We start from the raw sequence: 12,740 nt of genomic DNA on the forward strand, positions 1-12,740 counted from the left end.
AGTGGCTGGCAAACTGTCCTAATTGTAAAGCTGTGAGAACACAGTGCAGCTGCTGACAGCAATTTTAATTCTGCCCTAACACTTGCTCTCTGATGAATCAGGACTAAACATCTTCCACATACCTCCTCTCCAGTGCACAGCTTGCTCAGCACTCACACTTCCAAATGCAGAGTCCGGGCAATCATGCCCAGCTGCTACAGGGTGGTCTGTGGTGGGATTATGCATCTAGCTTTGCCTCTCAGAACATCTGTGTTGTGCTCTGGACTGTTCACATTTTTGGGTGGCCAGGCTGGATAAGTAGCTTAATTATACATCCTTTTATGATTTTATTATGTGCTTTTGTGCTGCGGTGTATCTGGGCAGGCTGGCTTAGCCTGTAGCTCAGCAGCATAGACTACCATTGCAGCTCCAGTAAGCAGTAAAGGCCAGCTCCCTGACCTCTGTGTCCTTGCCCTCCCGTTTGCCGTGCCCTGCACCAGACAGCTGGCTGGACAGCTGTTTTGTAGGGCAGCACACTGTACTTACTGGGGTTAAAGGTCACCCTGCATAAAAACATAGGGTACTTATCAGCCAAATTTTCCTGTTGCGTGGGTCACAAGGTGGTCACATAAGCATGCTGGAGTACTGTTGCTTGTGGCGATGGGGAATGTGTATGCATCTGAGTAACAGAAGGGAAACTGGAGAGGCATGGTCAGTACGTGTATCCAATGTGGATGCTGACGTTTTGGTGTGGCAGAGAGAAGGAGGGGCAAATTCCTGCCGTTGCCTGGCCCCTTCTGATGTGGCAGGGTAGGAGGATGTGGTGTGACAGAGCAGGGCATGGTGTGCTCTGTGGTGCTTTAAGTGCACATCTTTCTGCTGCCAGCTGTATACAAGTGCTTAGATTAATGCTGGCTGAAAGAATTAATGGTTTTCTGCAGAATAGCTGCTCCTATATTTATGTTTACACCCTTTATTTAACTTTTCCTATCATTATTTCTCTTTTTTGAATAGTAAAGTACTGGGTCTGGCTCTGCTCTTGTTGTCCTGCTATCCCACTGCATTAAAAAGCTGAACCATCTGGTGAAGGGGAAGGTGGGAGTAGACTTCTTACCACTCTGTAGTATGCTGCTCAGGAGGCTCCGGTTAGTTCAGGAGTGGTGTGAAACAGACCCCAGAATTGGGCAAGGTTGGCAGCTTCTCTCATGCTCCCTTTCCTACCATATCTGCCATGCTCACGTGTGAATCTGGTCTATGATCTCTGTTTTCTTCTTTTAAGCCGGGCCTCAGGATGTCTTGGTGCCCCAACATGGGCTTGGGGAGAAATTAAAACATTGGATTAAGTGTCAAGAATTGTCAGCCCTCTTCCCATGCTGTTTTGCTGGAGCAGACAGGCAAAGATGTCCATGCCATGTCCTCAGACTATGCTCACTGTATTTTTAGACTGTGCTGTAAGCACTTTTCATTTTGCATCTTATGAAATTCCCCGCTTTCCTCAAATTGGGTTACTTAAAACTTTGAATTCCCTGTCCTTACTGCCTTCTGTGACACAGTTTTTAACACAATTAATAAATTTAAATTAACTCATTTGCTGGTCCTGCAAAGACACCACCACTTAACATTATCATTGTACATTAAGCAAGGTTATAATAAATTAACTAGATTTCCATTCTCTTGCGGTTTGTGTGTGCTCATCATTATTTTATGTTACGGAAATTAAATAATTCTTCCCTAAGTTGTAGTTAATGTGAACACTAGTTCAAAATTAGGGTTGCAATATAACGATTAAAGACAACTAAAGGAAAACTGCAAAGATTGCAGTAGCTCCTGCTTTCTTATGTTCCACACTCCTTGAATTGTCTATTTCTTGATTATGGAAGAGAACGACTGCCACCTTCGGTCAGCCTTGGCTTTAAATAAAGTTGCCAGACACTGCAGACAAGTGGCTTGAAAGTGAAGCATGGAGGCAGAGCTAGGATTTTTCAGAAGAGGATGTACAGCCAGGAAAGCAAGGGATCAGTCTGGGATGCTACAGACTTCAAGACTACTTCTGATGCTTAGTAGATGGGATTCACAGGGCTTAAAAACTGATTCTTGGTGGTTTGAGGAAGATCATCTGTGAATTCAGCACCAGGTTTTCTCCCAGTTTGCCTCCCTTGTTCTTGAAGCATTTGGCTGCTGCTTCACCATTTGTTAGTGTGTTTGTGATACTGACCTCTTCTAAGTGGTACATTTCAGGTACTGATTATCTCTCTTCTTAAAAATACTTTATTGCTGCCAAAATTTGAGGGCTTTTTTATTTGTCTTAAATCAAACTTTCAAATATTAAAACCATTCTTGCCCAAGTAGAATAGCAAATAGTGTAAGATAGCTATTATCTATTAATAGTGAAAGTTGTATTTACTTCTCAGATTTGTAATGGTGCTTGTCATTATTTCATCTGTGATACTGGATTTAAAAGCTGAGCAGAAGGGAAAAACAGCAAAAACATTTATTTTCCTTGCTTTCACAACGTTATTCTGCTGTTTCCATTGCTTTTATTGTGTAGATTTGGTGTTTGCTTCCTTTATATGCCTTAGTGGTTACTTATGCAATTTTTGCCTTGTACTTTTTACCTCTGTATTGCTTTCTCTTTTCTATTTCAAAGATGTTCATTTTGTTACCAATCCAAACTATGCTTTTGTTTGACCCGTTACGTATTTGCAGTATGCAAGTGACATGAGCAATGCTTGCTTAGGCTGTAGTAACTTCATGAAACGCATTACAAGCAAGTATTTATTCATGAAGAGTTACTGTCAAATTCAGAACAAAATCTCCATTCATATGTGGATGTGAATTTTTGGATCTTCAGTAAATGCAGATATCCACCAAGTTCTACTCTTATTTTCATTTAAAAAGGAAAGACAAACATGAATAAAATGCTAATTTAGAAGGATACCCTTCTTATTCCCATTTCTGCTGTCTTTAGAGTTGTTAGCTGTTCTGCATGTGTAGCACTAGCAAATGGTGTTTGCCAAATTCACACTGAATCCATACAGATTTGGTCCAGTGGGAGCTCCCCAGAATGCCTTTTGTAGCAGGTGGCTCTCGTCCACAGGAGACTGCAAACTGCAGACTCAGTAGTCCAAAACTATTTGGTATCCTTCCCTATTTTAGTCTCTACCAAAAGAAAGAAACTTGAGTATGACGACTTCTCTACAGGTTGCTAGTCACAATCAACCCATATCAAAATACCTTAATCACTGAAGGGTAGTGGCATAAGGTTTTATTTTATACCCGGCAATGAATGAATTAGCATGCAAGTCCTTACCCCTCTCTTCTCCCTCATATTTATGTTGTTACACAGTTTTACGCTACATATGATTACCTTTCGTTTTATCGGTACATGGACTGTGTGCATCTGCTCAAGGAGACACAGAGTTACAGAGGAGAATTAGCTTCCACATTGCTGAATATTTGTCCCTTATAGGCATTTAACTACATTATTTTCTGTGTTAATAAGTTGTCCAATAATGTACTTTCATGCTCTTTAGAGAAAGCTGAACTGAGTATTTTCTTCAGAGGTAAATATTTTGTAAGTTAATGGGGCAGCTTGTCATAATGCTATTCCGAATTTTTTATTTTTCTCTCCATTTTCTTTGCTGAGAGCTGAAAGCTATAAACTAACCTGGGACAAGATGGTGCTTGCCTAATGCTGCGTTTGTATGGCTATCTATCAAAATGCTTTTATGGAAAGATTTCCCCTGTACCTACATGGAAACAAATTTTTGATTGGCAGAATAGTTTTTGTGATATTTGGGTATAACATCATATGTATGTCCAGGACAGCAAGGTGGGCATCACTGGACTATTGTTAGGCTCAAAAGAAGCAAGCAGTGGCCCATGGCTGAATAGATGTTGGCAGTGGCCTCAGCAAGAACATGTACACAGTGCTGGTGGAGGTGAGAAACTTGCCAGTTCCCCTACTGCTTTTTGGCATGATACTATGCTAGTTGTTAGTGTAGCCATAGGTATATAGTAACCCAGTGTTCAGTATAGCCTCTGTCTTCTCCTACTTCAGTGTCTCATCAGGGTGGGTACACACCAACCTGCTCTGGCGGAACACAGAGCCCATGCTGCAATGGAGATCTTTCTGGTAACTTCAGCATGCTACATGCTTTGCAGTTTATGTATGTCCACATAATTCCACTCATTCTGTTTTACTGATAGTGTGATGGGCCCTTCTGTTTTATTGACTGGTGACCAGCATTTGCTGGTTCAGGCATGCTTTGTTTTTCCCTTCCCTGAAGCTCAAGAAGCTGGCAGATGAAAAAAACATGTGTATGTGACAGTTAAATTTTGTCATGGATTTCTCCAGAGCAGTCAAGTAATGCAGCAGCTTACGTAGTCCCAGTTACAGGTTAAATCGTCTAAGATCAGGCCCTGAAGCAGGCTGAAATTGTGACTTTCAGACAGGAAATATTCAGTGCAAGGTGCTGCAGAAACTGTGCTTTGAAATACTTAATGCTATCACTTATGGTTAGTTATTTAAATACTTTCCAACTAATGAGTATAGTTTGATTAGTTGATGCTTCTTGGTAAATTTGGGTTTCTGGCTTTTTTAGTTGTATTCTTGCTGCTCTGATGACAGCCCTTTTGCATGAAAAATAGTACACAAATTTCCTGTCTCTGTTTCTTTGTAGTGTGCTTGGAATACTGAAGGATATTAAACTTTTAAAAACAAAAACCACACCAAAAACCAACCTTCATTCTAACAAGCATCTTGTAGCAGTTTTTCTAAAGTTTCAGTGATGCAACAAATGATGACTGGGAAGTAGGGAAAGGAGAGGAACATAAATGAGTAAATAAATGTACTTCTTCAGGATGCAAAAGGGAAAATAAAATTAAGGATGAAGTGAGGTTTGAATATATTGTTACAAACTTTGCTTGTCTTCCTATCTCAACTATGAGAGCCTTGCAACTCCTGCTTAGATGATGGCAAGGTTTATCACCCGAAACGGAAGTACAAGTGAAGAAACAGCAGACCTTTCCCAGAAGACTGATCTATAACAGTGTAATATCAAGGGTGTGTGGTTGCTGTGCACAAACTCAGTGTGTGCTGCACAGATTGAATTATGCTGCACAGTTGGGCAGTTTCTTCAGGGAAAAGGTGAAACAACACTAATCTAGTTCTGGAAAGATCAATACCCGTAAAGCTTCAGCATCTGCTTTAGCAGGCTAAAAACCAGTCTGAGGCAGATGACTTAATGCTACAGGAAAGCAACATTCAGCATGAGAAGAAATGGAAACAGCTAATACAAGTTGGTCTAAGAAGATAATAACCTGTCATAAAAATTGTCTTATGCATACATGTTGGCCATCATGACTAGGACATTGCTAGGTGAAAAACAAATGTTATCTGGAGGATTTTAACGTTTTGTTCCTCTAGAACTGGAAAAGAGTGGGACAGTGAGCGGCTGTTGTGATATCCACAGGGGAGCTGGAAGGCTGTCTTTGGAAACACAGGTGACTTGTGAGATCACTGGTAAAAATGGAGACTAGAGGTCCAGGTTGGAAAGACACTGGGTCAGTTTTTCTCTGCAAGATTTGTCAGCTGTGCACATTGATCATCACTGAGGAGAAACCAGTTCTGTTGATCAGACCACAGGGGAGGGTGAAGCAGCAGCAACATCTGGTTCTTCTGTGTGCTCTTCCCATGAGCTTTCCAGATAGTAGTACCTCTTTGCAGGGCAAGAATTGGCAGTGCTAATAGATCTCTGATGTCTTATCACAGCTTTATTTCACGTAGTTCTCGAAGCACTCGGAAGAGAACAGTTGCATAACCATTAAACAGAAGCAATGTAACCTAGATGGAATTACCAAAACACCTGTTATATTATGCACCTTTTCTGGTCTACTTATATAAACATGCTTTATTATTTATAAAACTGCATCGCTTCAAAATTTAGTACTCTGTTTCCTTTCCTTTTTTCTGCACTACTAAATTTTGCTCTTAAGACTTTGAGCTGCATTTTTGAGCATACAGATTTAGGACAGGACTGGTCTCAAATGGCACTGTAACATTAAATATTAAATAACTGATTCAAATTGCAGCCAAGAGGAAAATCAGATGACAGTCAAATCTTAAGCCAGAAAATTGAAGAGGAAAGCAATAAAGATTTCTCAGTTTATCCCTTCCTCAAGTAACTTCTGCTTAACCATAGTGCAGGAACAATTTACCATTTGCATGGTTGCTCCAGTCTAACTCAACACCAGTACCATGACAAAAAGGGCAAGAAGATTTTTTTTTTTTTTTTAATTAACACTCTATATATCCACTTGCATCTGCCAGGCTTTGCAGAAATGCAGCAAATTTTCATTACCAAAATCTTGGGACGTGGCAAATTGGAGCAGTGAGTCTACTGCCATCAAACATATTGTCACACTTGCAGCTTTGTATGAGACTAGTTTCAGGAATGAAGATAAGTTTAATGGAGGGTACAGAGTGTTTGAAGCAGAGTTGCACTTCTATCTGGTTTCTGAACCAATTGAAGGTATGCCATGGGGCTGTCGCACACACTAATTGTGTTTCTGATGTGCTCGATGTTTGCGTTTTCAGTGTAGGGTCTGTGATGATCTAAGGATATACAGATGCAGGTTTTAATAAAGGTCTGTGTTTATTTTAAAAGAGCTTTATTAGGTGAAGGAGATTGTAAAATAGGAACTTAGAGATTCTTTAGGAGAACTCTCTGAAAATTTGCAAGGGAAAACATGCACCCATGCATACCAGGCCAAATGCTGATACTATGCCACCTGGGTTATCAAATTAGCTTCACCCTGTCTTATTTTGAGTTCTGCCTGGAAAAGAGTTGGAAGTTGGATGTTCTAAATTCCTTAAAAAGCTGATGTCTCCAAAGAAGGTGGCAATTTGTTGCTTTACTCTTCTTGGTAGTGACACAGGCTGTGAAGTATTGATAGTCATCCACCACAATTCCCTAAAAGCCCTGTAGGATAGCAGGGCTCGCTGCTTGTGTATGTAAGGGCTTCGATCAGAGAAGCCAAAAAGACTGCTCAGAGTGAATCACAGTAGCACCTCAATTGTCCTGTGCCTGATATAAAAGCACAGTTTTGTGCAACTTAACTACTGTAAGACTGAAGTTTTAGTACTATAAGATCAACACTTGTGATAAAATACAAAAGGTCTTAAGTTTGAATTTGTGAGACCATTAAATGTTTGAGGTGCATCCAAGTAGTCCTTGGATGGATTAAGCGTTCTTTTTCTGTGCTCTGTTATGTGTTTTTACATGGTTTATTGCCTAAAAAAATATTATCTTTGAGGGGGTGGTTGTTTTAGGGGAGGAAGGTTGCTGTTCGTTTGTTGGTGTTTGGGTTTGGGTTTTTTTTTAACCGAAAATGGGGGCTATGATAAGTTAGCAGACACTGTTGCAAATATTAAGAAGTTGATCCAAAAGTTCAGAGTCTGTTGATTTTGGGCTTATCCTCTAAATAGCTCTCCTTAGACATAACCATCTAGAAGGAATATGTACCTCTGGCTGTATCAGGAGCAGCATTCATTGGATTAAGTCCCCTTGAGTGAACCAGAAAGTTGAAGGCTCTGGTACTGTGTTTGGGGGAGCAGAAAAATGCAGTGGGAGGCTACAACATGGACTGCTTTAAGTCGCAGTGGCCACATGGCAAACTTCGCAATGCTTCCTGCTTAAAAGAAATAAATATTCAGTATTGTTTAAACTCAGCCTCAGAAATGCTCCTTTGAGCACTCTCACAGTGAATGTACTCTTCACAGCCACAGGAAATCATTGCAGCAAAACCAGTTTAAAGACTCAGCTAACGATTGCCATAGCCCAGCTACGTGCTTGCCCAGTTCAGTCAGACGGCCGCCATTAAAATGAAGGGAGAATGAGCTGCATGATGGCAGTTTAGGCCTCCTCATCTTCTCCAGAACCAAGGCCTGCACCTGTGGAGTTTGCATTAGGCTTGGCTTGGCTTTCAGCCCAAAGCCTGAGCCCAGTGGTCTGTCAGCCACTGGTGGCCTGTCACAAGCGGTGTTCCTTAGGGCTCAGTTCTGGGGCCGGTCTTGTTCAATATCTTTATTGATGATCTGGATGAGGGAATCGAGTGCTCCCTCAGTAAGTTTGCAGATGACACCAAGTTGGGTGGGAGTGTTGATCTGCTGGAGGGTAGGAGGGCTCTGCAGAGGGATCTGGGCAGGCTGGATCGATGGGCTGAGGTCAACTGTATGAGGTTTAATAAGGCCAAGTGCCAGGTGCTGCACTTTGGTCACAACAACCCCATGCAACACTACAGGCTTGGGGAGGAGTGGCTGGAGAGCTGTCCAGTAGAAAAGGACCTGGGGGTGCTGGTTGACAGCCGGCTGAACATGAGCCGGCAGTGTGCCCAGGTGGCCAAGGCCAACAGCATCCCGGCATGTATCAGAAATAGTGTCGCCAGCAGGAGTAGGGAAGTGATCGTGCCCCTGTACTTGGCACTGGTGAGGCCGCACCTTGAATCCTGTGTTCAGTTTTGGGTCCCTCACTACAAGAAGGACATTGAGGTGCTGGAACGTGTCCAAAGAAGGGCAACAAAGCTGGTGAGGGGTCTGGAGCACAAGTCTTATGAGGAGCAGCTGAGGGAACTGGGGTTGTTTAGTCTGGAGAAGAGGAGGCTGAGGGGTAACCTCATCGCTTTCTACAACTACCTGAAAGGGGGTTGTGGCGATGTGGGTGTTGGTCTCTTCTCCCAAGTAACTAGTGATAGGATGAGAAGAAATGGCCTCAAGTTATGCCAGGAGAGGTTTAGTTTGGATATTAGGAAAAATTTCTTCACTGAGAGGGTGGTCAAGCATTGGAAAAGGCTGCCCAGGGAGGTGGTGGAGTCGCCATCTCTGGAAGTGTTCAAAAAACGTGTGGATGTGGCGCTTTGGGACATGGTTTAAGGGGCATGGTGGCACTTGATGATCTTGAAGGTCCTTTCCAACCTTAATGATTCTGTGATTCTGTAACGTGAACCTCATAAACCCTATTGCAAGCAGACGGATCAAGTCTTCCAGAACGCTTGTTCCTTGAGCACTTTCATCTGGGTTTGCTGGTTTTAAATTAACTTAAAAAATCTTTCAGGCAGCATGCTTTGTGTGTACGTGGGTCATTCAAATTTTGCATCTCTGTACAACTGACTAGAGGAGTGTTTCAGGTCTGAGGGCCAGAGCAAATTCTCACAAAACAGAGCAGCTTCAGCTGTCATCTTTAGTTAATGTGGATGGATATGGTGGTTGCCCACAATAGGGTGGCTTCGCCTAGTAGCCTCCATTGTATTGCTTTAATAGGGCAGCAAGTGTTGCTGGGGAGAAAGGGGAACCAAAGATATCTTAGTACAGATCTTGGTTTGCTTTTCCTAGTCTGTTGGTTCTGCTACTGCTGCTTTAGTAGAGTTTGTCACTTTCCCTATTGCAGACAAGCAGCTGTCACCCAAATGACAACTGTCCCCAGTGACCTGGGGACATTCAGCATGAGCTGCTGATGCTTTAGAATGACCTTGAGCAGGATATCAGAAAGGGTACTAGAGAGGGTTATGCCACTGGCTGGACATCTTCCCTCATCTCTGTGACTATTCACACCGCTCAGGCTAAGGGCTTTTTCCAGCCATGAGAGCTGGGACTATTACCTCGGATAAATTAAAGACCTCTTTTAATCAACTACCAGTTTGTGGATTCAGTTGGGAATGAGACTTGATAACCTCATACTTAAGAAAGGTGCCCTTCTCTTCTGTGGTGTCCTGTGCAGAGGGAAAGAACGCTTTGCCTAAGTTCCCAAAATACTAAGGTGGTTTGGACACTAGGCTGTACCTTGAGTGGACGTGATTCCTGATCATAACTGTTTCTCTCCACTTGCATCTCTTCATCAGTGGGCTGCAGTGAGATGCCAATAGAGGGATAAAGAGTTATATACTGTAGATTGTGAATGATGGGTTTCAGTTGATTTTTGAATGAATAATGCAGCTTCACAAGCTAGTTCCTGTCCCTTTCCTCCCTGTCCTTCCTCCCAAGTCATGGAGTATTTTCTGCTGCATAAAACAGCTTCACAAGAGGACATGGTCCTACACATGACAACTTTGTGGCTAACAAAAACCCTTCAGGAGTGTGAGAGAGATGTGATAGGAGAAAATTGAGCCTAGGTTTTCCAAAGCCTGGCAGATGTTGTTACTGCTAGGCTACCAAGTAAAAGAGATGGCTGAGGGGGAGTGAGGACTGCTCATAATGCCAGTAAAGCATCAGCAGCATTTTAGGTTACTGGCTCCCTGCAGCAAGGTAGGAAACCCAGCAGGGAACTGCATGCTAATTCAATTCCTGGTGTGTTCAGAGACGTAGTGATCTATGTGTGACCCTGTGCAAAGGATTATTGGTGTATCTACCGTTAAATTTGTCATAGCACGTAGCTGATGGCTACAGATAGACTCCTTGCCTCTTTTTTTACTCTACAGCTGAAGTTGATGGGAACAACATCCTTAATTTTGACCATGTGTTGTGTGTGTATTTCTTCTGACTATAATGCCTCATAAATGTCACTCATTCTGTAAATGGGCTTAACTGTTGATTTAGTTTAATGTAGATTTTATAGATCTCAATAGATGTTAATTTGTAGGCAACAAGCATCTAGTCACATCTTTGTCTTTTTAAAGAAAAATTTAAGAGACAGTTACACATGAAATATCTCCAGTTGTTAAGATCATTGCTGTTAGCAGTTTATGTGCAACATGTACTAAGATGTTGAACATCGTTACTTCGCTAGTTAGACCAGATATATTCACTTACTGTATAATAATAAATACTTTAATAACTGAAAATTACTTTTCTTCCAAACCTTCTTGTGTTCATCTATTTCACCTTGGCCAGTGGATGTTTTGCTGTTAAATGCAGCGATAAACCATCTGTAAGTAGTGGCAAAACAATGGGGGAAACTCCTTGGACTTCTTGGTATGGGATTGAGATTCCAATTGGGGTATTGAGCCAGCAGAATTCCCCTTTGGAGCCCACAAAAAAGCTACCACTGCCTGGTACAGAGCAGTGGAAAGTCCTTTGTAGCTCTGCTACCACCGGAGTTAGCTGATTAATGATGATAAACATGCTGGGGACCAATTCCGACTTTGCTTTGTTCTGAATTTTTCTTTATTGCAGTTTGACCAAGCCTAGAAGTTTGTCGAATAGCTTTTGTGGATGAGGAAATAAGCAGGAATGAGCATTTTTTTCCTACCAATATTACTTGCTTTTGAAGAAGTTAGCATCATGACCAGCTTTGTCTGTCACCCAGTTCTGAGCCTTGCTTCATCTTCTGATGCTCAGTCCAGGCAGACTTGTTTGGCAGGTTAGGGAAAAAGAGGAAAGAAGATCAATAGCAATACTATCATATACTTGTATGCAAGTCTCACTTTTGTAGCATTTGAACAGTTGGAGTGAGGTGATTGTGGCAGACCCAAATAGTACCTGGTGGCTCTTGGCTCTGAGGTTTTTCTGAAGCTCCAGGAATTCTCCTACAGGGCAATCCATAGCTTTAGCACGGATTTACATCAGCAGCAGTGCTTTGGGGGCAAGTGGAAAGTTAGGCTGGGAAATTGATGTTTCTGAATTTGCTTTTTTCAGGAAAGGACCTTTTTGTTTCTTCTGAGGTGATAGCTGCAGCAAATGCTGCAACCAGAGTCTTTCAGACATCTGTGTAGGCTGGAAAATCCCTGAGACCTACCACCTAAAACTTAACCAGTAACATATTTCAAATACTTGCGACTGCCTTTGAACTCCTCTATTGAATATTGCATCTCCCAACAGCAAGCTCAAATATGTTACGAATTTTGCTTGGAGAAATGTGAAATAAAGGTGATACTGAGTGGATTTTTGAAACAAGAAAACTCTTTGTGAGGAATTTATCGTAACTGCTCAGATTTTTAAGTGAAAGAAGGGCACTGAGAGTGCTTAGCAGTGAAATTAGGTTAGACAGTTTTTCCCCTCCTAATATTTTTATTTTCAGTGACAGCCTTCAAACTTTCACTAGATGAGATATGTAAACTTGAGGTTAAATGGCAGGTTTCCTAGCTGTAGGACCAGCCTAATGAGAAAATTGTTACCCAAATAAAACCTTTCTTCATATTGCTGTCCTTGCTGCTCCTTCCATGCACGTGATCTGAAGGTTTCTACCAGCACAACTAATGTTTTGCCTGCGTGCTCTCTTTTTGCAGTGTCTTGAGGAAACTGCCAGCATGAAAGCTGCAAGCCGTGTTGCTAGTGTGACTGAACCCTTGAAGGGATTGGTATTTGTATGATATCAATTTAATAAATGAATCTCTGCAGTACTGTGGAGGCTACAGGATAAAAGAGAGTTTCTGTTCAGCTGAAGTATCGTACTTTAAATCTTATTGATGCTCTTACACTCCCCTGTACTCAGCTTGTCTAAGGGCTATTTATGGATGGCACAACTTTCTAAATACTTGTAAAAGTAGCTTTGAAGAGGAAGGTTTGGATTAACCTTCTTATACATAGGAGCATATTCAGTTTTGAAACCATTCCAGTAACGTCTGAACATGCTTCAGTGCCAATTAAACATAAGCTAATAGTTTTGCCAATGGAGAGAAAATTGTAAGTGCTGTAAAATATGTAACTGAAGATGATTCACACTGCAGTATTGCCTCGCTCTGAGGAAGCTAAATCTCATCCTGCTATAAACGTTATGAATAGTACCTCACTGGTGCTTATGTCAAGCATGTTGTGTAGTCACTCCAAC

At 41.8% G+C, this 12,740-nt stretch overlaps 1 protein-coding gene across 1 annotated transcript in view; it reads left to right on the forward strand.

The window, feature by feature from the left end:
- Positions 1-12,740, forward strand: part of CERS6 (ceramide synthase 6) — a gene marked incomplete at both ends in the record, with an annotated part of 128,436 nt that overhangs the window by 51,789 nt on the left and 63,907 nt on the right. The window lies entirely within an intron of this gene.

The sequence above is a fragment of the Phaethon aethereus genome (assembly GCF_964289735.1).
Source record: "Phaethon aethereus genome assembly, chromosome: 6".
Taxonomy (NCBI): domain Eukaryota; kingdom Metazoa; phylum Chordata; class Aves; order Phaethontiformes; family Phaethontidae; genus Phaethon; species Phaethon aethereus.